We start from the raw sequence: 23,439 nt of genomic DNA, 5'->3' as shown, positions 1-23,439 counted from the left end.
TCAACCGCTGCAATTGGTCGCCTTGGACCACGTCAAGCTCACACCCAGACGAAACGGGTATACCTACGTCCTGACCATCGTAGACCCCTACTCGCGGTTCATGGTGGTTGTTCCAGTTAAAGATCTGACAGGCCGTACCGCAGCTAGAGCATTCCAGGCCTATTTCTGTCGACCGCATGGGTACCCGGAGCGGGTGCTCACGGATCGGAGTCCAGTCTTTGAAGCAGAAGTGTTCCAGGAGTTTTGCCAGTTGTATGGGTGCAAGAAAATCAGGACCACATCATACCATGCCCAAACCAATGGGATGTGCGAAAAAGATGAATCACCTGGTCCTGGGTCTCCTCAAGACACTACTGTTGGAGGAACGAAACCTGTGGCCGGAGAAGTTGCCTGACCTGGTAGACATGTACAACAACATTCCCTGTGGCTCTACCAAGTGTACACCCACGTATCTGATGAGAGCCCGACCGGGTCGGCTACCGGTGGACCTGGAAATGGGCCTGGATGCTCCAGAAGCTCTTCCCTCCACTGCAAACTGGGATACCAAGCGGCAGGCGCAGTACCGACGGATCCAGGAATATGTGGAAAAGAATCTGCGTCAGAGCCGAGAAAAGCAAGAGCAGCGCTTCAACAGACGGGCCTCAGCTGTTCCCTTTGAGCCTGGAGATGTAGTGCTGAAACGGAAGAGGAGAACCCATAAGCTTGATGATCAGTGGGAAAGAACCCCGTATGTCATACAGCCCACTGGATGGGAGAACGAGAAGACTTATCTGATTAGTTGCGACCAGGGGAGGACCACGGCTACAGTTTCCAGTGACCACCTGAAGAGATGCCCACACCCCTTAAGATTGGCGAATGAAGTTCCAGTCCCCATACTGAACGGGGAAAAGAAAGAGGTGATCCACACAGTGATGGGCGACTTCCCAGTAGACTGGCCTATGCAGAATGGTGCTGTGATTGTTCCGGTGATAATGTTCCCACAACCCGTGGAAGAAGTGGAAACGGAAATATCCGCCAGTGAACCGCTTGAACTAGTGCCCAGGGATGCACCTATACCAAGCTCCCGAAGGTCTCTACCTGCCATACCCGACAGACGGGAAGAGGAACCAGTTGTCTCCTTTGTCCCAGTACCCCCCGATGACGTCATTGGGCCCAGAAGGTCCACACGCCCCAACCTAGGTAGGACCCAGCTTAGGTATAGGGAAACTGCCATCTAGGGGTGCTGTATGTTGATTGTGTAAATATCTGAATGAATGAGCACTAATTAGCTGCACTATCACCTGATTAAAAAGAACCGTTGTCCCCGTTGGGACCATCAGCATTTTTGCCCCCTGTTTGCCGCATTACCACTTTGAAACAGCCCACATGAGAAACTACTCATGAACAAGGCCAAGAACTCGCAGGCCACCCACGAACTAGTGGGTTTGTAAATAATTGTGGGCTGGAGTCCCGTTGACCGCCTCCGGAGAGGCAGGTTGGAGGAGGGACCCGCAGCAGAGCAGGCTGGGGTCCGGTCACCACCAGGACCGGTGACCATCCTCCGGGGTCAGGGGTCCCCCTGGACGTGGGGCCCCCTGAATGACAGTCGGGTGCGAGATACCGTACCCGTTCCCGCGTGGGCAACCTGAACTAGGTCCTACTTTCCGGACTGGGGAAGAGGGGTGCTGCCCGTTTCTTAGGGGCAGCATCAAGGTTGAGGTTGTTTGGGTGGGGAAGCGGAAGAAATGGGACCTGTCCGTTATTATTAAAAATGTTATTATTCATTTGCAACGTTAAAGTGACATGCCTCCCGTAAGGGAAGATTTGAAGAATGCATATTGTTTTCTTTTTATATCTTTCAGAAAAATAAAACCGGTGGTGGACGGGCAGCTCGTGGACGGTCTGCATTTTACCAAGGGGGAGTGTGACGCCCTGGACCCCAGGCGTCACAGAACACCATCACATACACACACACACACCCTCCCCTGGTCAGGAACACCCGTTAACAAAACCTTTGTTGCCTCCTCCAGGGTCTGATGTCCACACCAGGTGGGGCGGAGCCAGGCGGTTGGCCCCACCCACCGAGGAGTTCACAGGCCTGGAGGCGGGAAAAACAGTTAGTTAGAGTTTGGAGTTCAAGTGGAGTGGAGTTGGAGGTTGAAGTCGAGAGACTGTGTGTGTCTGGGTCGGAGCCCAGGCACAGTCAGCAAGGTCGGCAGACGGTGGTGGCCGTCTGCAAGAGTTAGTGGACGTCTGTGGAACCGTAGGACCGGGGTCGGGCGGTGGCCCGCCGGTACCAAACCGGGGAGCGGAGTGAAGCCAAGCACCAAGGCAGAGTATTCAGACCCCGACTAGGCTTGGAAGCCGCCGTAACGGTCAAATTCTCTGATTGCGGTCTGGACCTCAGGGGTTCATTCCCACCCAAGTCCCGTCAGAAGGCAACAGCCCAACCGATACGGATAAGAGCCACTGCCAACAGCCAGAGATCCAAGGGCCAGCGCCTGCGGGTAAAACGGGCTCTCCCGACACGTACAAGCCAGGGAGCGGACCACCCGTGGAAATCCATAGGGGTCAAACACTTACACACAGGTGCAGGGAAAGACAGCCGCCACCAACCCGTCCGGGGAGAGTGAAGAAGCCACAGCCGACTGTGGGCCCCGTCCATCCAGCCGTTTGGTTTACTAGAGACTCTGTCATTGACTACCTGAGTGAGTACAACAGTGCCATCTGGCACAGTGCTGCACCGCTGCCCCGCATCCGCGCTGCCTCCCCGCATCGGCACCTGCACCTATCCCCTACTCACTAATATTCCCCCAACCGGGGCCCCGAGACCAACAGCCCCTACCCACGGAGGGGCCAACACCTCAGCTGCTCTCTGCCATCGCTCCCGGGAACCCCCGTCACCAGCAGCGGTGGTGCCCATCATCACCACAACCCCGTGGGTGGCGTCACAACCGACATCCCACCACCAAACCTCCCCCTTTTCACTCGTGGGCGAGGAGGCGCTGCTCGAGCCCTGGGTCCGGCCCCGTGCTTGAGCCACCGAGGAGCAGAAGCACCGGACCCGAGCGCCAGAGATTCCCCCAGGCGAGCGGCGTTCCCCAAAAACCCCTCTCCGCCCGCGACACTTGCATGACAAAATTCTGGATCTACCGCTTCCTCCACTGCTAATGTGACGCCCTGGACTACTCAGGTCGTCCCAGGTAGTCACACACAACACCACACCCCCTCCCGATTAGGTGACATCAGTCAAACTAAAAACCTTGTCACCACCCTCCAGGTTTGATGTCCACATGAGGGGGGAGGAGCCAGGTGGTTACTCCGCCCACCGAGGAGTTCACAGGCCTGGAGGCGGGAAAACACAGGCACAAATTCAAGTTGACAGTGCAGAGTAGTTTGGACAGTGAAGGAGGAAGGTTGGGTCCAGGGGCAGACCTGCGCCCAGGCATGCTATAGACTACTCCGGTGGCTGGGTCGGAGCCCAGTCACCTTTGGCAAGGAGGCAGACGGTGGTGGCCGCCTGCAGGAGCTGGGATTACAGTCGGTGGAACCGTAGGGACCGGGGTCGGGCAGTGGCCTGCCGGTACCGAACCGGGGAACCGATTGGAAACCGGAGCAGCAGGAGGGGTACTCAGACCCAGACGAAACCCCAAACCGACAGGGCCGAGTCAAATCAACTGATTACGGACTGGACTTAAGGACCTATCCCACACAAGACCCGTTAGAAGACAACAGCCCAACCATACAGGGTAAAGCCACCGCCAAGGCATAGAGACCCAAAGGGCCAGCGTCTGCGGGCAAACGGGCTCCTAAGGCATATACAAGCCGGGGAGCGGACTACCGGTGTCTAGGCATAGGAGTCAAATGCTTGCTAAGGGTAAACAAACAACTCAGCTCAGTGGTCATAAGAAACGGAATCCACCAATACAGACCCTATTGTGGCAAATACTTAACTCATAATAAAGGAGGAAGACCTGGCCCGACGCGTGTCGCTAAAGCAGCTTCATCAGGGGCAAGGGGTGTCATAAGCGAACATAAACAGGCTTTTTATACCAGTGCACATAAATCATTAAAAACACATGTCCTACCGGTGTGGTGCATGCTCCTCCATGGCGTTTACAAACAGGAAGTGTTCAGAGTAAAGAGGAGGTTACCTCGGAGAGTTGCTATAGCGCTTGCGCTGGTTTACGCATAAATCCTATCTAAATAATTTGAAGAAGAAGGAAGAGGAATGATTCTGCGTGCATAGCGCTAAGGATGCATACTGCGCATGCGCTGATTTAAGCACAATTCGTACGTAAAGTGATTTGAAGAATAAGGAAGTAAGAACATCCAGCGTTTAAAAGCGCTGAGAGGCGATTCAAGGTGGAGAGGCCAGGAAAGCGCTATGCTGACATTAGATGGCATAAAGTGCAGGTTACATAAGGAATATATACATGCAAGGATAGTCTAACTCCCCAGTAGACTAATAGCTGCTGAGGAGGTCGCCATATATGCAAATAATAATGATCATTATGAAATAGAACAATGACAAGAATTATAAACATTCATTTCTTTTAATGATGAAGACTACTAAAATGAATATGAGTTGTGGGCAAAGCCAACATAAGCGCACTGCATAGTCAGAAAAAGGTTGTTTATTACTCAGATGGCAACCTATCAAACCCAGGAAAATAATACTACAGCGCATATATTTCTGAAATAAGTATAAAGGTCCATTCAAGATCTAGAGACTGTAAGCTGCAATCAAGTGTATTATTTAAGGGATGTTCCTGAGCATAAAAATGGATTATGAAGAGGAGATATAACAAACCAAAAAGCATGCTTATATGATACCAATAAATACCCATTAAAGACTCCATATATACTTCATATAGGGAAATACCTCCATCATATATATATATATACAGTGTACTGGGATTGTTCACACACCTTTATTAAAGAATCTTATTTTGTATGCAACCATAGTGAGACCCATAGGAGTCACCCAAGGCACTATATACTGTTGATAATGTCGACTGTGATATATAAGACTGCAGATATAAGTATCCCAATCATACATGACCAGATATCTCCATGCAGAGTTATCAATACCAAACAATACAGTGTTGCTCATATTAGGAAACTCTGCACATAAAGATACCAAAAAAAAAGGGGGTCCTCACATGCGACTTGATAAAGGCTAACCACTATTAGATCAAGAAGTTATGGAAAACCAAAGATGTCTACAGCCCATTCTCAATAGGTCATTTCATCCTAGAGAAATACGCCAAAGAACCTCAAAAGATAAGCGACAAAAGTCACAACAGGTAATACCAACAATATATATCCCCATACCGACCCCCAATAATAAGGTAGACAGCATAGGAGATATACATAGAGATCATGCACCACACCGATCAAGGGAAATGGTCAAAATCGGATATAAGGATAGAACGTATATTTTTAAAGGGAGGGTCAAGATACATCAAAACAACTAAAACAATTCAATGAGGCCCAAATCCAAGAGTATTATTTCTTTTCTTTCTTCTTTCTTTTAATGTCAAGACTTGGGAGAGCACTCCATATTTGTGGATCCAGGGCGTTTATTCAATGATAATAAAGCCGAAGAATATCAAAGAAACCCACATTCTCATAGATGGAATCTAAATTCAAACACAAGAGAGGAAGGGTTAGGATCTTATAAAGTAAAGCTACAACTGAGGGAATTCTCAGTGAACCCAGGAAACCTGTGAAGAGAAGCTCTTCATTAAACCCATTGGGGAGACTGATTCCAGGAGACAGATCCAACGTGACTCCAACTGCAAAAGACGTTTTTGGAGGTCACCACCTCTGATATTTGTCACCAACTTTTCCAATCCAACAATCTGGAGACCCCTTGGTTTCCCACGATGAAATCTGTGAAAGTGGAGGCAACAGAGGTTAAGGTCTTACCTTTTATAATGTCACTGGAGGCCACGTTAATGGTGGAAATATGCTTTTGACACCACTTCCTCAATTCCTGCGTAGTTTCACCTATATAAAGTTTAGGACAGGAGCAGATTAATGCATATATTACATGTGTGGACTTACAGGTGATGTAAGAATGAATTTTGTATCGTTAATTGTTGAGTGGATGTGAAAAATAATCCCATGTAGGTACCATGAATTCACAGATACTGCAATCTCCACACGCGAATGATCCAAGGAGTCTGATTCCACGACCCATAGGGTATGAGGGACGTACAGTTAGGTCCAGAAATATTTGGCCAGTGACACAATTTTGGCGAGTTGGGCTCTGCATGACACCACATTGGATTTGAAATGAAACCTCTACAACAGAATTCAAGTGCAGATTGTAACGTTTAATTTGAAGGTTTGAACAAAAATATCTGATAGAAATTGTAGGAATTGTCACATTTCTTTACAAACACTCCACATTTTAGGAGGTCAAAAGTAATTGGACAAATAAACCAAACCCAAACAAAATATTTTTATTTTCAATATTTTGTTGCGAATCCTTTGGAGGCAATCACTGCCTTAAGTCTGGAACCCATGGACATCACCAAACGCTGGGTTTCCTCCTTCTTAATGCTTTGCCAGGCCTTTACAGCCGCAGCCTTCATGTCTTGCTTGTTTGTGGGTCTTTCCGTCTTAAGTCTGGATTTGAGCAAGTGAAATGCATGCTCAATTGGGTTAAGATCTGGTGATTGACTTGGCCATTGCAGAATGTTCCACTTTTTTGCACTCATGAACTCCTGGGTAGCTTTGGCTGTATGCTTGGGGTCATTGTCCATCTGTACTATGAAGCGCCGTCCGATCAACTTTGCGGCATTTGGCTGAATCTGGGCTGAAAGTATATCCCGGTACACTTCAGAATTCATCCGGCTACTCTTGTCTGCTGTTATGTCATCAATAAACACAAGTGACTCAGTGCCATTGAAAGCCATGCATGCCCATGCCATCACGTGGCCTCCACCATGTTTTACAGAGGATGTGGTGTGCCTTGGATCATGTGCCGTTCCCTTTCTTCTCCAAACTTTTTTCTTCCCATCATTCTGGTACAGGTTGATCTTGGTCTCATCTGTCCATAGAATACTTTTCCAGAACTGAGCTGGCTTCATGAGGTGTTTTTCAGCAAATGTAACTCTGGCCTGTCTATTTTTGGAATTGATGAATGGTTTGCATCTAGATGTGAACCCTTTGTATTTACTTTCATGGAGTCTTCTCTTTACTGGTGACTAGAGACAGATACACCTACTTCACTGAGAGTGTTCTGGACTTCAGTTGATGTTGTGAACGGGTTCTTCTTCACCAAAGAAAGTATGCGGCGATCATCCACCACTGTTGTCATCCGTGGACGCCCAGGCCTTTTTGAGTTCCCAAGCTAACCAGTCAATTCCTTTTTTCTCAGAATGTCCCCGACTGTGGATTTTGCTACTCCAAGCATGTCTGCTATCTCTCTGATGGATTTTTTCTTTTTTTTCAGCCTCAGGATGTTCTGCTTCACCTCAATTGAGAGTTCCTTAGACCGCATGTTGTCTGGTCACAGCAACAGCTTCCAAATGCAAAACCACACACCTGTAATCAACCCCAGACCTTTTAACTACTTCATTGATTACAGGTTAACGAGGGAGACGCCTTCAGAGTTAATTGCAGCCCTTAGAGTCCCTTGTCCAATTACTTTTGGTCCCTTGAAAAAGAGGAGGCTATACATTACAGAGCTATGATTCCTAAACCCTTTCTCCGATTTGGATGTGAAAACTCTCATATTGCAGCTGGGAGTGTGCACTTTCAGCCCATATTATATATAGAATTGTATTTCTGAACATGTTTTTGTAAACAGCTAAAATATCAAAACTTGTGTCACTGTCCAAATATTTCTGGACCTAACTGTATAAAATGGCTCCTTGTAAGGCAATCGCCAATATTTGGAGCTTTTTTTGCTGTTATTAAAGGGCGATCTTCAATTAAGTCCTTTATTTTAGGGTCAGCCTTCAAAATTTGCCAATGGTTCTTCAGGATATTATTAAAGGTATACCATAAATTATGGAAATTTGTGGTAATCCTAATGCGTGAGTCAATGGGTTTTGCCATTGATGAAAGAAGAGAGAGTTGCGATTGTGACTTAGCTCTCTGGAAGGCCCTAGAAATAGTTCTCTTGGGGTAGCCTCATTGTCTGAAACGTTCTGTGAGTTCTTTTGCTTCCCTAAGAAAGTCATGGTCTGAAGTACAATTTCGCCTCAATCGCAGAAATTGACCCAAGGGAATGCCATCCCTTACATGTTGAGGGTGGAAGCTAGAGTAGTGCAAAAGGCTATTTGTTGCAGTTTCTTTGCGATGAAAGGTTGTAAGCTTGCCATTTTCCATAAGTAACTCTAAATCCAGGAAAATCCCTTTTGAAGAAGAAATGGAATAGGTAAGGAAAATATTTAATTGGTTTTCATTCAAAAGTGCAATAAAATCTTTGCATTCGAGTTAAGAACCTTGCCAAAGGAATGCCACATCATCAATGAAGCGATAGCATCCCAGTATCTTGTTCCGGAATTGTTCTAGGGGGTAAACCAACAGATCCTCCCACCATCCTAGAAATAAGTTTGCCAAAACCAGTGCACACCGTGTGCCCATAGCCACTCCAGACGTCTGGAGAAAAAAGGTCCTATCAAAAACAAAATAATTGCGTGTCATCACAAACTTGAGAAGATGGATTAGAAATGAGTCATGCAATCCATTGGAGTGTTCCTTCTTGTCAAGGAAATACGATACAGCAGATAAGCCATCGTGATGTGAAATATTGGAATACAGTGATTCCACATCACAAGGGACAATTAATGTGTCAGATGGAATAGAGACACAATTGATTTTCTGTATAAAGTCAGTAGTATCTCGTATGTATGAAGGCAGGTTCTGGACCAACGGTTGTAAATAATAGTCCAAATATGAACCTGCCTTTTCACATAAATTGCCATCACCGGAGACTATAGGGCGGCCGGGTGGATTCTGCAGGCTCTTATGGACCTTTGGAAGCAAGTAAAATGTAGGTACCATAGGCTTAGCCACCCAAAGAAAATTCTTCTCGTTACTTGTGATGATGTCATATTCCAACGCGGAATCCAGAAGATGTTCTAGTCTTTTCTGAAAAGTTAGAGTCGGGTCAGACGGTAATCTGCAATAGAATTTGTTATTAATTGTCGTTCCACTTCCTTCAGATATAACTCAGTGGGCCAAAGCACCACATTCCCCCCTCAGTGGGCCAAAGCACCACATTCCCCCCTCAGTGGGCCAAAGCACCACATTCCCCCCTCAGTGGGCCAAAGCACCACATTCCCCCCTCAGTGGGCCAAAGCACCACATTCCCCCCTCAGTGGGCCAAAGCACCACATTCCCCCCTCAGTGGGCCAAAGCACCACATTCCCCCCTCAGTGGGCCAAAGCACCACATTCCCCCCTCAGTGGGCCAAAGCACCACATTCCCCCCTCAGTGGGCCAAAGCACCACATTCCCCCCTCAGTGGGCCAAAGCACCACATTCCCCCCTTGTCTGCCTCTTTAATTAGAAAGGTCTTATTACTCTTGCGTTCAGGTAGAGCCCTTTTTTCTTTTTTACTCAGATTATGGCCACCAACAGGACCTTCAAGAATTTCCTTTTTAGTAAGTTCAAAAAAGAGCTGAATGGATGGAAAGAGTGACAAGGGAGGAGAGGTAGTAGATTTGTTTTTCAGAGGACATGGTGCCCTACCTGGGGTGGCTTCATTCTCCTCAAGTAAATCCAGGAGGTCATGCCGAATCCGTTGGTCCAAGTCAATGCAGGTTTCAGCAATCCTTGGCTGTTGATAGATTGCACGAATATGAGTTTTCTGCAGAATAAATAAATATCCTTGATAAGAGTGAATTTATCAACCTCATTAGTGGGGGAAATGTGAGCCCCCGCGCCAACACAGATTTTTCATCTTCTGTCAATGGAATTTGTAATGTAATTTTTGGTTTGTTATATCTCCTCTTCATAATCCATTTTTATGCTCAGGAACATCCCTTAAATAATACACTTGATTGCAGCTTACAGTCTAGATCTTGAATGGACCTTTATACTTATTTCAGAAATATATGCGCTGTAGTATTATTTTCCTGGGTTTGATAGGTTACTATCTGAGTAATAAACAACCTTTTTCTGACTATGCAGTGCGCTTATGTTGGCTTTGTCCACAACTCATATTCATTTTAGTAGTCTTCATCATTAAAAGAAATGAATGTTTATAATTATTGTCATTGTTCTATCTATTTCATAATGATCATTATTATTTGCATATATGGCGACCTCCTCAGCAGCTATTAGTCTACTGGGGAGTTAGACTATCCTTGCATGTATATATTCCTTAATGTAACCTGCACTTTATGCCATCTAATGTCAGCATAGCGCTTTCCTGGCCTCTCCACCTTGAATCGCCTCTCAGCGCTTTTAAACGCTGGATGTTTCCACTTCCTTATTCTTCAAATCACTTTACGTACGAATTGTGCTTAAATCAGCGCATGTGACGCGGGCGGGGAGGAGGGTGTCAACGCTGCGCTCTCCCACTGCTCGGGTCCGGCTGCTGCGGCCTGCTGCTGCTCAGTGGCTCGAGCGATGGGCCGGATCCCGGGGACTCTAGCGTCGCTCCTCGCCCGTGAGTGAAAGGGGATTGATTTGTTGGTGGGGATTTGATTAATGTCCGTGACGCCACCCACGGTTGTGGTGATGGTGTGGACACCACCGCTGCTCTGTCTGGGGATCCCGGGAGTGGTGATATGGAGCAGCTAGATGTTGGTTTGCCCCTCCATGGGTAGGGGTTTTGGTAGTCCCGGGGCCCGATGATGGGGAGGTCAGGATGGTGGACAGGCGGGTTATGGGGCCTGTGGAGGTGCAGGGACGCAGGGGCAGCGCTGTGCCGCACGGCACGGAGGTACTCACTCAGCCCAAAGATGATGACACAGTTCACGGTAAACAAACGGCTGTTTGGACGGGTCCCTCGGACGGCTACGGTGCTGATGTTCCCTGCAGTTAGCGGTGATGGTCACTTCCCTGCACCTAAGTATTGTTCTTTGGTAGCTATGGATTCCCACCGGTAATCCGCTCCCCAGCTTGGATATGAGCCGGAGGAGCCCCTCTCTTGCCCGCAGGCGCTGGCCCTGGGAAACTGGTGCCTTGGCGGTGGCGGTGTCTCCCCTTCACGGTCGGACTGTTGCCTTCAATCGGGACTTCGCTGCTGGTAGACCCGGAGGTCCCCTTCACTGACGGATTTGGCAAATTATGGCGACTCCTAGCCTTGCCGGGATCCGAAAGGCCCCTGCCACTGGTGCTGGCTTCTCTTTGTATACCGCTCCGGTACCGCCGGGCCACCACCCGTCCATGGTCCTTTCGGCAACCTCCGATCAGCCTCTCCTGCAGACGGTCACCGCCGTCTGTCAACCTTGCTGTCTCAGTCCGGGGCACACACCCGGACCAACTTCAGGCTTTGTTGCTGTCACTTTCCTTCTACTCTCAAACTCAACTCCACTGTTTACTCCTTCACTTCCCCTGGCTTACTTCAAACTCCAAACTCAACTGACTGGTTTTCCCGCCTCCAGGACTGTGAACTCCTCGGTGGGCGGTGCCAACCGCCTGGCCCACCCCCTGGTGTGAACATCAGCCCCTGGAGGAGGGCAACAAGGATTTGTGTTCTGACCTTGGTGTTCCTGCAGGGAATGTGGGGTGCGTGTGGTGTTGTGACCTGTAACCCCTGGCTTGCCCAGGGCGTCACATTCCCCCTTAGCAAAACGCAGACCATCCTCGGGCTGCCCGTCCAACACCGGTTTTATTTTCCTTTTTTTTTTTTCTGAAAGATAAAAATGGTAACACATATACAGGTATATTAACATCATCCCACAACGGGAGGCACTTTGCTTAAACGTTACGGTAACAAACGGTTGCGGCTGCCGCTCTCTCCCACCCAAGTAACCCGGCCCTGATGCTGCCCCTAAGAAACAGGCAGCACCCCTTGACCCCAGTCCTGAACCAAGTTACCCGAGCGGGATCTGTCCTTCCCCTCCAGAGGGTAGCCACCGGTTCCGGTGGTGGCTGGGCCCCAGCCTGCTCTACTGCGGGCCCTCCCTCCAATCTGCCTCTCCGGAGGCGGTACGGTGGCAGTTGCAACGGAAACATATTTACAAGCCACTAACGTTTGTGGTTGCCCTGCAAGTTCACGGGCTTGTCCATAGGAGTTCCTATGCCAAACTTTTCAAGCGGTCCTCACGGGGACAACAGTGCCGGCAACGGCCGGTTCAATCAAGCAGATAATCAGGTGACTTTTCGGTTATCACACATTTTCATTTTTCATCTTTTTCAAACTTTACAAACTTTTTCAAACTTTTGAACAAACACACACACTTCTAAAGAACGGTTTCCCTGTACCTAAGTGGGGGTCTACCTAGGTTGGGACGAGTGGACCTCCGGGGTCCGGTGTCAGTGGTGGCAGGCAGTGGGGGAGAGGTAACAATCAGTTCCTCTTCCCTGCTAATGTGTGGGGCAGGCGGAGGCATAGGGGAGTTGGGCACAGGTTCATCCCTGGGCACTGGCACTGGCTCTGGCTCACGGTTGACCACCTCCATCACTTCTTCATCCACGGGTTGTGGGAACAGTATTACTGGAAGAATCACCGCGCCATTCTGTGTAGGCCAGTCCGCTGAGAAGTCACCCATCACGGTGTGGATTACCTCTTTTGCCTTCTCTGCTAGTGGAGGAACCGGTACTTCAGCTATTGTCCTCAATGCTGGTGGGCACCTTTTCAGATGGTCCCGGGAAACCGTAGCTAAAGTGCCCCCTTGGTCACGACTGATTTGGTAAGCCTTCCCATCTTCCCATCCTGTGGGCTGTATGATGTATGGGGTTTGTTCCCACTGATCATCCAGCTTGTGGGTTTTCCTCTTCCGTTTCAGCACTACATCTCCAGGCTGGAAAGGGTCAGCAGACGCCTTCTGATTGAAGCGCCGCTCCTGCTGTTCCCGACTCCGACTTAAGTTCTTCTCCACATATTCTTGAATCTGTCGGTACTGAACCTTCCGCCGGGTGTCCCATTCAGCCGTCGAGGGGAGTGTCTCTGGGGCTTCCAGTCCCATTTCCAGGTCTACCGGCAGTCGGCCGGGGCGAGCCCTCATCAGATATGCTGGGGTGCACTTCGTTGAGCTGGATGGGATATTGTTATACATATCGACCAAGTCAGGCAGCTTCTCCGGCCACAGGTTCCGCTCCTCTAGCGGCAACGTCTTGAGGAGGCCAAGGACCAAATGGTTCATCTTCTCACACATACCGTTGGTCTGGGCATGGTAAGGCGTGGTCCGGATCTTCTTGCAGCCGTACAGCTGACAGAACTCATGGAACACCTCTGCTTCAAAGGCTGGGCCTTGGTCAGTGAGCACCTTCTCAGGGTATCCATGTGGTCGACAGAAGTAAGCTTGGAACGCTCTAGCGGCGGTACGGCCGGTTAGGTCTTTGACCGGGACAACCACCATGAATCTTGAATAATGATCCACTATGGTGAGAGCGTAAGTATACCCACTTCGGCTGGGGGTGAGCTTCATATGGTCCAGGGCGACCAGCTCCAGCGGTTGATGTGTAACAATTGGGTGCAGGGGTGCCTTCTGGCTGGCCTCTTCCTTCCTTCTCAGTGTACATGGGCCACACTCTCGGCACCAGACCTCCAGACTCCCGCATCCCACTCCAATAGAACCGCTCCCTCAGCAGCATCTCTAATTTCTTCCATCCAAAGTGTCCGGCACCATCATGGTACGCTTGTAAAATGGTGGACACATTAGCTTGGGGAATCACGAACTGGCGGATTTTCTCATGAGTCTTTGGGTTAACCAGCTCACGGTACAACTTCCCTTGGTGTAGATGCAGCCGGGTCCGTTCTTTCCACAGGCGTTGGGCTTCAGCTGGGGCGGCAGGGTCTATTCCAGCAGCGCCTTGCTCCACCAGAGTTTTGACTAGGCGGACAGCGGGCGCCTGGTTTTGAGCTTCCTGACACTCCTGGCTGGGCAGCGGATCCAGGTTCACCCGTTGTTGGTGGACATGTACCTTCTCAGTTGGTGGCTGGTGAAATGCAGGCAACTCAATCTCTTCGAGATCATCATCTTCGCACCCTTCTGCTGACAAGTGGGGCATCCGGGAGAGTGCATCAGCATTAACGTTGGCACGACCAGCCCTGTATTTGATTGTGAAGTCGTAGTTGGCTAGCCTGGCCACCCACCGCTGTTCCAACGCACCCAATTTGGCCGTGTCTAGATGAGTTAACGGATTGTTATCCGTGAAAGCGGTGAATTTTGCTGCGGCCAAGTAATGGCAGAACCGCTCGGTGATAGCCCACACCAGCGCCAGGAGCTCCAACTTGAAAGAGCTGTAATTTTCAGGGTTCCTTTCAGTCGGTCGAAGTTTTCGGCTAGCGTAGGCAATTACTTTTTCTTTCCCATCCTGGACTTGGGACAAGACGGCCCCCAAGCCCACATTGCTGGCATCGGTGTAGAGGATGAATGGGTGGCTATAATCAGGATAAGCCAGGATCTCTTCTCCGGTCAAGGCCGCTTTCAGCTGACGGAAAGATTCCTCATGCTTCTCCTCCCACACCAGTGGGGTGCCGATGGGTCTACCACCCTTGGTCTGTCCCATGAGGAGGTCTTGCATGGGGGCAGCAATCTTCGTGTATCCCTTGATAAAGAGACGGTAGTACCCCACCAGACCCAGGAACTGCCTTACTTCCCTCACGGTGGTTGGCCTCGGCCAATCTTGGATGGCAGTGATCTTCTTGGGGTCGGGGGCGACACCTTCTGCACCCACCACATGCCCCAGATACTGCACCCTGGGTTTCAGCAGGTGACACTTGGAGGGCTTCAACTTCATCCCATACTTGGCAAGGGACGCGAACACCTCGGCCAGGTGTTCCAGATGGGCTTCATACGTCTGTGAATACACAATTACATCATCCAGATACAACAGGACGGTTTCAAAATTCAAGTGCCCCAAACAGCACTCCATCAGCCGTTGGAAGGTACCCGGGGCATTGCACAGCCCAAACGGCATACTGTTGAATTCACAGAGTCCCATAGGGGTGGTAAAGGCAATTTTCTCTCGGTCTTCGGGCGCTACGGCCACCTGCCAGTACCCACTGGTGAGGTCAAGGGTGGAGAAGTAGTTGGCGGTTCTCAGCGCGGACAAGGACTCCTCAATACGGGGCAGAGGGTAGGCATCCTTATGTGTTATCTGGTTAATCTTCCGGTAATCCACGCACATCCGCATGGTGCCGTCTTTCTTCTTAACCAGTACCAACGGGGCGGCCCAGGGACTACAGCTGTCCCTGATAACCCCTGCCTCCCTCATATTCCTCAACATGTCTTTGGCGCACTGGTAGTGGGCAGGGGGAATGGGCCTGTACCTCTCCTTGATAGGGGGGTGTTCAGCGGTAGGGATATGATTTTGGACCCCTTTAATCTGACCAAAGTCTAGGGGATGTTTGCTAAAAACATGCTCATACTCCCTTACCACCCTGTATACCCCGCTTTGTGATGTGTAGGGGTTTCGTCAGTGCCCACGTGTAACTGTTGGTGCCACCCTTCTAACTCTCCTTGGGCTGGGTGAGTGCTGGCAGTTGATGGTGAGGTTGGGGAGCTGCGTCATGGATGGTGTGGGGATCTAGGGTGAGCAACTTGGCAAGTGTAGCATACCGGGGAAGCCTGACTTCTTCCTCCCCACAGTTCAGCACTCTCACGGGCACTCTCCCCTTTTTTACATCTACCACCCCTCGGGCTGCCATTACTGTGGGCCAGTGCTCAGAGGGCATGGGCTCTATCATGGCAGGGTAGTCACACCCCTGAGGCCCTACTGCTGCCCTACACCAAATCATCATCTCACTCCTAGGGGGCACAATCAACGGGGCATCATCCATCACTCTCACTCCACCAATCTCTCCTCCTGTTGAGTTTACATGCTGGCGGTACATCAGAGCTCGGATCTCACGCTGCACAGCTCTCTGTCGACTCCACGCCGCCGTGGCGGCCAGCTGCTGCAGTAGGGCCAATACATCACTCATACAGTGCTCCATCACATTGGTTCCCAGCACTATCTTCGGGTTATGGTCACTGGGTTCATTCATGATCACAATCATACCCTGGTGTTGCAGTTCAGCTTGCCCCACTGTCATAGCCACCTGTTTATACCCCACTTGGGTCAATGGGAGTCCATTAGCAGCAATTAGTGTTATACTAGTATCTGGGGGTGCCAGCTCGTCTATCCCCCAATACCGTTGGTACAATGTGTATGGTATGGTGGTTACCTGCGATCCAGTGTCCAAGAGAGCCATCACCGGTATGCCGTCCACAGCTACAGGGATGATGGGCCGGGCCCCGATATACCGATCCCGCCAGTCTGGGGGGCCACGGGGTTCTACTCCTGAGGATTGGCCCGTGGCCCCAGGGGTTGCTTGTTTAACGGGCACTGTCGGAAGTAATGGCCAGGCTTGCTGCACTTGTAGCAGGTTGGAGACCTGTTCCGCGAGTTGTTAGCACCTCTCCGCTGCATCCAGGGGACATCCTCAGGACTGTCAGAAAGCTGTATCTTGGCTGGAGGCTGGGATCTGGTCAGAGGTTGGAGTGCGGCGAGAATCTTGGCGAGGTCTCCATCCATGCGTCGGACCTGGGCAGCCAATTCTTCCACCGTGCTGCTTGGAGCTGAAGGTACTGGAGAGACTGGTAGGGCAGGGGCCACCACGACGGGGGCCATCTCGACTGGCCACGGGGCTGGTTCCACGACTTCCGCAGCTGGGGGTTGCAGAGCTTTAATGGCCCGCTCTTTTAACACTGCAAAGTCCACATCAGGGTGTTCCAGGGCCCACAGCCGGAGCTGTTTGCAGTCCTCAGAGGACCTCATCCCCTGCACAAATTGCTCTACTAACATTTTGTTGCTGTCCGCCTCATTGATGGTGTCCACCCGCTTCAGTGTGCGGAGGGCGGTTTGCAGACGTAAAGTGTAGTCCCGAATGTTGTCCACGGCCCGTTGCCGGCACTGGTAAAACTGCATCCTCAGCTCAGCTCAGCTTCAGTACGGGTCTCAAAGGCAGTCTATAATTTCTCAAAGATGTTGGCTACAGAGAACCGGTCCCCCTCGGCCCAGGTTTCCACCTCCTGCTCAGCCGCGCCGGTTAGCTGGCCCAGCACTACCGCTGCACGTTGCTTATCAGTCAGGGGGTATAATTACAGGAGCGGGTTAAGCTTTTTCCGGAAAGCCTGTAACGCATCATTACCTGAGCGAGAGCTGGGGCCGCAGCACCCCCCGCCAGTGCGGCCGGGACCTGGGCAGGCCCATTCCCATCCACGGGTGCCGCTGCGACTGCGACCGCCGCTCCTCCAGCAGCTCCGTCGGGCGCAGACATCTTGTTTCCGTCCCCCTTAGCCTCTTTCTGGCTCCTCCTCTATTGGGGCGGGGTTTTGGCCTTCGCGCCTCTACTACTCGAGAAGACGCTCGAGCGGGAACTTTTCGCGCCAAAGATGGCGGCTTCTGAAATTTTCTGGCCAGACACCTCCGGCGGTAACAAGGCGCACCTCTACCAGACGGCAGAGCGGTAAGATCCTGTTCGTGACGCCAAGTTGTCGCGGGCGGGGAGGAGGGTGTCAACGCTGCGCTCTCCCCACTGCTCGGGTCCGGCCGCCGCTGCTCTGCGGCTACTGCTGCTGCTCGGTGGCTCGAGCGATGGGCCGGATCCCGGGGACTAGAGCGGCACTCCTCGCCCGTGAGTGAAAGGGGGTTGATTTGTTGGTGGGGATTTGATTAATGTCCGTGACGCCACCCACGGTTGTGGTGATTGTGTGGACACCACCGCTGCTCTGTCTGGGGATCCCGGGAGTGGTGGTATGGAGCAGCTAGATGTTGGTTTGCCCCTCCGTGGGTAGGGGTTTTGGTAGTCCCGGGGCCCGATGATGGGGAGGTCAGGATGGTGGACAGGCGGGTTATGGGGCCTGTGGAGGTGCAGGGACGCAGGGGCAGCGCTGTGCCGCACAGCACGGAGGTACTCACTCAGCCCAAGGATGATGACACAGTTCACGGTAAACAAACGGCTGTTTGGACGGGTCCCTCGGACGGCTACGGTGCTGATGTTCCCTGCAGTTAGCGGTGACGGTCACTTCCCTGCACCTAAGTATTGTTCTTTGGTAGCGATAGATTCCCACCGGTAACCCGCTCCCCAGCTTGGATATGAGCCGGAGGAGCCCCTCTCTTGCCCGCAGGCGCTGGCCCTGGGAAACTGGTGCCTTGGCGGTGGCGGTGTCTCCCCTTCATGGTCGGACTGTTGCCTTCAATCGGGACTTCGCTGCTGGTAGACCCGGAGGTCCCCTTCACTAACGGATTTGGCAAATTATGGCGACTCCTAGCCTTGCCGGGATCCGAAAGGCCCCTGCCACTGGTGCTGGCTTCTCTTTGTATACCGCCGGGCCACCACCCGTCCACCGTCCTTTCGGCAACCTCCGATCAGCCTCTCCTGCAGACGGTCACCGCCGTCTGTCAACCTTGCTGTCTCAGTCCGGGGCACACACCCGGACCAACTTCAGGCTTTGTTGCTGTCACTTTCCTTCTACTCTCAAACTCAACTCCACTGTTTACTCCTTCACTTCCCCTGGCTTACTTCAAACTCCAAACTCAACTGACTGGTTTTCCCGCCTCCAGGGCTGTGAACTCCTCGGTGGGCGGAGCCAAACCGCCTGGCCCACCCCCTGGTGTGAACATCAGCCCCTGGAGGAGGGCAACAAGGATTTGTGTTCTGACCTTGGTGTTCCTGCAGGGAATGTGGGGTGCGTGTGGTGTTGTGACCTGTGACCCCTGGCTTGCCCAGGGCGTCACACATGCGCAGTATGCATCCTTAGCGCTATGCACGCAGAATCATTCCTCTTCCTTCTTCTTCAAATTATTTAGATAGGATTTATGCGTAAACCAGCGCAAGCGCTATAGCAACTCTCCGAGGTAACCTCCTCTTTACTCTGAACACTTCCTGTTTGTAAACGCCATGGAGGAGCATGCACCACACCGGTAGGACATGTGTTTTTAATGATTTATGTGTACTGGTATAAAAAGCCTGTTTATGTTCGCTTATGACACCCCTTGCCCCTGATGAAGCTGCTTTAGCGACACGCGTCAGGCCAGGTCTTCCTCCTTTATTATGAGTTAAGTATTTGCCACAATAGGGTCTGTATTGGTGGATTCCGTTTCTTATGACCACTGAGCTGCGTTGTTTGTTTACCCTTAGCAAGCATTTGGCCATCTTTCAGCTATTTGCTCAGGGTGGTTTTGTAGATACTGGCATATCAAAGTAGTTTGACTAATAGGTCATAGTTACATAGTTACTTAGGTTGAAAAAAGACCTAGGTCCATCTAGTTCAACCTTCCTCCACCAATTCTACATTTAGTCACTAAGTAATTTATAACCACAATGTTTTGTGTACTGAGGGAATCATCCAGCCCTTTATTAAAAGCTGTTATAGTATCTGCCATTACTACCTCTTGTGGTCGCATTCCACAGTCTGACCGCTCTAACTGTAAAGAACCCTTTCCTATTTAGCTGTTGGAATCGCTTTTCTTCCACTCGCAGTGAGTGCCCCCTGGTCCTTAGTATTGTCTTTGGAAGAAATAAGTCATGTGCCAGTCCTTTATATTGACCACACATATATTTATACATATAAATGAGATCTCCTCTGAGACGTCTTTTTTCTAAGCTAAACATATCTAACTTTTTCATCCTGTCATCATATGGGCGGCCTCCATTCCTCATCATACAGGCGGCCTCCATTACTCATCATACGGGCGGCCTCCATTACTCATCATACGGGCGGCCTCCATTCCTCATCATACGGGCGGCCTCCATTACTCATCATACAGGCGGCCTCCATTACTTATCATACAGGCAGCCTCCATTCCTTGTAATAGTCTAGTTGCCCGCCTTTGAACTGACTCTAATTTCTGAATGTCCTTTTTAAAATGTGGAGCCCAAATCTGAATCCCATATTCCAGATGTGGCCTTACAAGTGATTTATAGAGGGGTAACAATACGCTGGGATCACGGGATCTAATCTCTCTTTTTATACACCCTAGAATCTTGTTTGCTTTAGCAGCTGCCGCCTGACATTGAGTGCTGCTGCTTGACATTGAGTGCTGCTGCTCAGCTTATTTGTAATGAGAATACCCAAGTCATTCTCCTGTTCTGTAGTCCCGAGTTTACGTCCATTTAATGTATACGCAGTTATAGGATTACTCCGTCCTAGGTGCATTACTTTACATTTATCAACATTAAATCTCATTTGCCAAGTATCTGCCCATTCTGACATCTTATCCAGATCTTTTTGTAATATTGTACTATCCAGGTCAGTTTTTAATATCCTACATAGTCTGGTGTCATCGGCAAAGACTGACACTGTACTATCAATCCCATCCACAAGGTCATTAATAAAGAGAGTAAAAAGAATCGGTCCAAGCACAGATCCCTGCGGCACCCCACTGCTCCCAGTACAGATCCCTGCGGCACCCCACTGCTCCCAGTACAGATCCCTGCGGCCCCCACTGCTCCCAGTACAGATCCCCGCGGCCCCCACTGCTTCCAGTACAGATCCCTGCGGCCCCCACTGCTCCCAGTACAGATCCCTGCGGTCCCCACTGCTCCCAGTACAGATCCCTGCGGTCCCACTGCTGACTATAGCCCATTTAGAGAATGTAGCATTTATGACTACTCTTTGTTTCCTATCTTTTAGCCAATTCCTTACCCAGTTGCATATAGTTTCCCCCAGTCCTTGCTTCTGGAGCTTTAGTATAAGGTTATTATGTGGTACAGTATCAAATGCCTTTGCAAAGTCCAAATAAATCCCCTCAGCTGCATTACCAATATCCAGGGTTGAACTTACCCCCTCATAGAACCCCAACAGGTTGGTTAGACACGACTTATCTTTCATGAATCCATGCTGTTTGTCAGTTATCATATTATTTTCTGCAATATATTTTTGCATGTCATCCCTTAAAATGCCCTCAAAAACTTTGCATGCTACTGATGTCAGGCTTACTGGACGGTAGTTGCCTGGATCCACCCTCTTACCTTTCTTAAATATCGGTACCACATCAGCAATCCTCCAATCCTGAGACACCAACCCTGTTACCAGAGTCTAAGAAGATGAGATACAGCGGTCTGTCGATTACGGAGCTCAATTCCCTCAATATTCGTGGATGAATGCCATCTGGCCCTGGGGATTTGTCAATGTTTAATTTACTCAGACGTAGGCGTACTTCATCTTGTGTTAAATTAATTATATCGGGTGGGGAACTTTGATTTTTCACTTGTTGAATGATGCCTGGTACAGTCAGTTCCTTGGTGAACACAGATGAGAAATGCCTATTTAATATCTCAGTCTTTTGTTTGTCCTCTATAACTAACTTGTTATTATATTTTAAGGGGCCGATACTATCCTTTGTTTTCCTTTTGGCATTAATGTATTTATAAAAGATTTTGGGATTTATTTTAATGTCATTGGCGATTTTTGTTTCAGTAGCTAGTTTTGCTTGTTTGATTTCTTTTTTGCATTGCCTATTGATATCTTTATACTCCTGCAATGCTATTTCTGTATTCTCAGCCTTTAAGATGTTAAACGCCCTTTGTTTTTGTTTTATTATACTTTGTACAGTCTTATTTATCCATAGTGGTTTCTTTTTATTCCTGGACGTTTTATTACCAGAGGGTATAAGTTTTTTACAGGACTCTAGTAGTATATCCTTAAACTTACCCCATTTATGTTCGGTATCCCCAGTTACCATGACTTTGTCCCAATCTACACATTTAAGCTCTTCCCTTAATTTGTTGAAATCAGCTTTCCTAAAATTCCAGGTTTTAGCATTCCCCCTTTGAAATGTTCTATTGAATATTATGTTGAAGCTTACCATATTATGATCGCTGGTGCCCAAGTGCTCCCGGACCTGTCAAGTGCTCCCGGACCTGTGAAGTGCTCCCGGCCCTGATAAGTGCTCCCGGACCTGTAGATCTGAAATTGTATCCGGTCTATTTGACAGGACCAGATCCTGCAGATTATCTCCCCTGGTCGGTTCATCTACCATCTGAGAGAGGAAATGGTCTTGAATGGTAGATAAGAACTTACAGCTTTTAGCAGAACCAGAAGATTCTATGTCCCACTGTATGTCTGGATAGTTGAAATCCCCCATAATAAGAACCCGATTATTATTATTAGCTGCCTTTTCAATTTGTTCCAGCATTTCACCCTCTATTTGTTCAGGTATGTTAGGAGGCTTATAGCAAACTCCAATTAGCATTTTTGCATTATTCCCCTCCCCATGTACATTTACCCATACTGACTCTACATTGTTGCTGTTCCCCTCAATGTCATCATACAACACAGGTTTTAGGTTAGATTTGATAAATATACACACCCGACCACCTTTTTTGTCTTTCCTGTCCCTCCTAAATCACCCAGTCATGGCTTTCATCCAGCCAGGTTTCCGTAATGCCCACCACATCATAATCCATGGTTGACATAAGAGTCTCCAATTCATTCATTTTGTTTGCAAGACTCCTTGCATTTGCCAGTAGACATTTAATCCTATTAACACCTTTATTACTCCTAGCCTCCCTACGTTCCTTGCATGTCCCATCCCCCCCTAATCCTTCATTGACCCCTACCGTCTCCCTGTCTCTATCTGCTCTATCTATCCCCTTATTTGCTCCACTACGCTCCCTCTTCCCCGATCCTAGTTTAAAAGCTCCTCCATCCGTCTGACCATTTTCTCCCCCAGCACAGCTGCACCTTCCCCATTGAGGTGCAGCCCGTCCCTACCGTAGAGCCTGTAGCCGACTGAGAAGTCGGCCCAGTTCTCCATGAACCCGAACCCTTCCTTCCTGCACCAATTTCTAAGCCACGTGTTTATCTCCCTAAGCTCCCGCTGTCTTTCTAGTGACGCTCGTGGCACCGGTAGTATTTCTGAAAACACCACCTTGGAGGTCCTGGACTTCAGCTTCTCTCCTAGTTCCCTGTAATCATTTTTAAGGACCTTCCACCTGCCTCTAACTTTGTCATTAGTACCAATGTGCACCATGACCGCTGGGTTTTCCCCAGCCCCACCCAGCAATCTGTCTATCCGATCCACAATATGCCGAACCCGAGCACCCGGCAGACAACACACTGTTCGGCATTCACGGTCTCGGCGACAGATGACCCTGTCTGTCCGCCTAATTATAGAGCCCCTACCACTAACATCTGTCTGGGCTTTGCTGCACTCCTATTTCCCTCCTTCCTACAGCAGTTGTTTTCCTGGTTGCTAGGAGCAACATCCTGCTGTAGTGACCCTAGTCCAGGCCCTTCATTCCTAATATCAGCCAAACAGGCATATTTACTAGGTTGTGCCAGGTCAGGACTAGGCTCCCTGACACTTTTCCCCCTACCTCTTCTTC

Source organism: Anomaloglossus baeobatrachus, chromosome 5 (assembly GCF_048569485.1).
Source record: "Anomaloglossus baeobatrachus isolate aAnoBae1 chromosome 5, aAnoBae1.hap1, whole genome shotgun sequence".
Taxonomy (NCBI): domain Eukaryota; kingdom Metazoa; phylum Chordata; class Amphibia; order Anura; family Aromobatidae; genus Anomaloglossus; species Anomaloglossus baeobatrachus.
The sequence above is the reverse complement of the archived record's forward strand: the minus strand, read 5'-3'. Positions refer to the sequence as shown.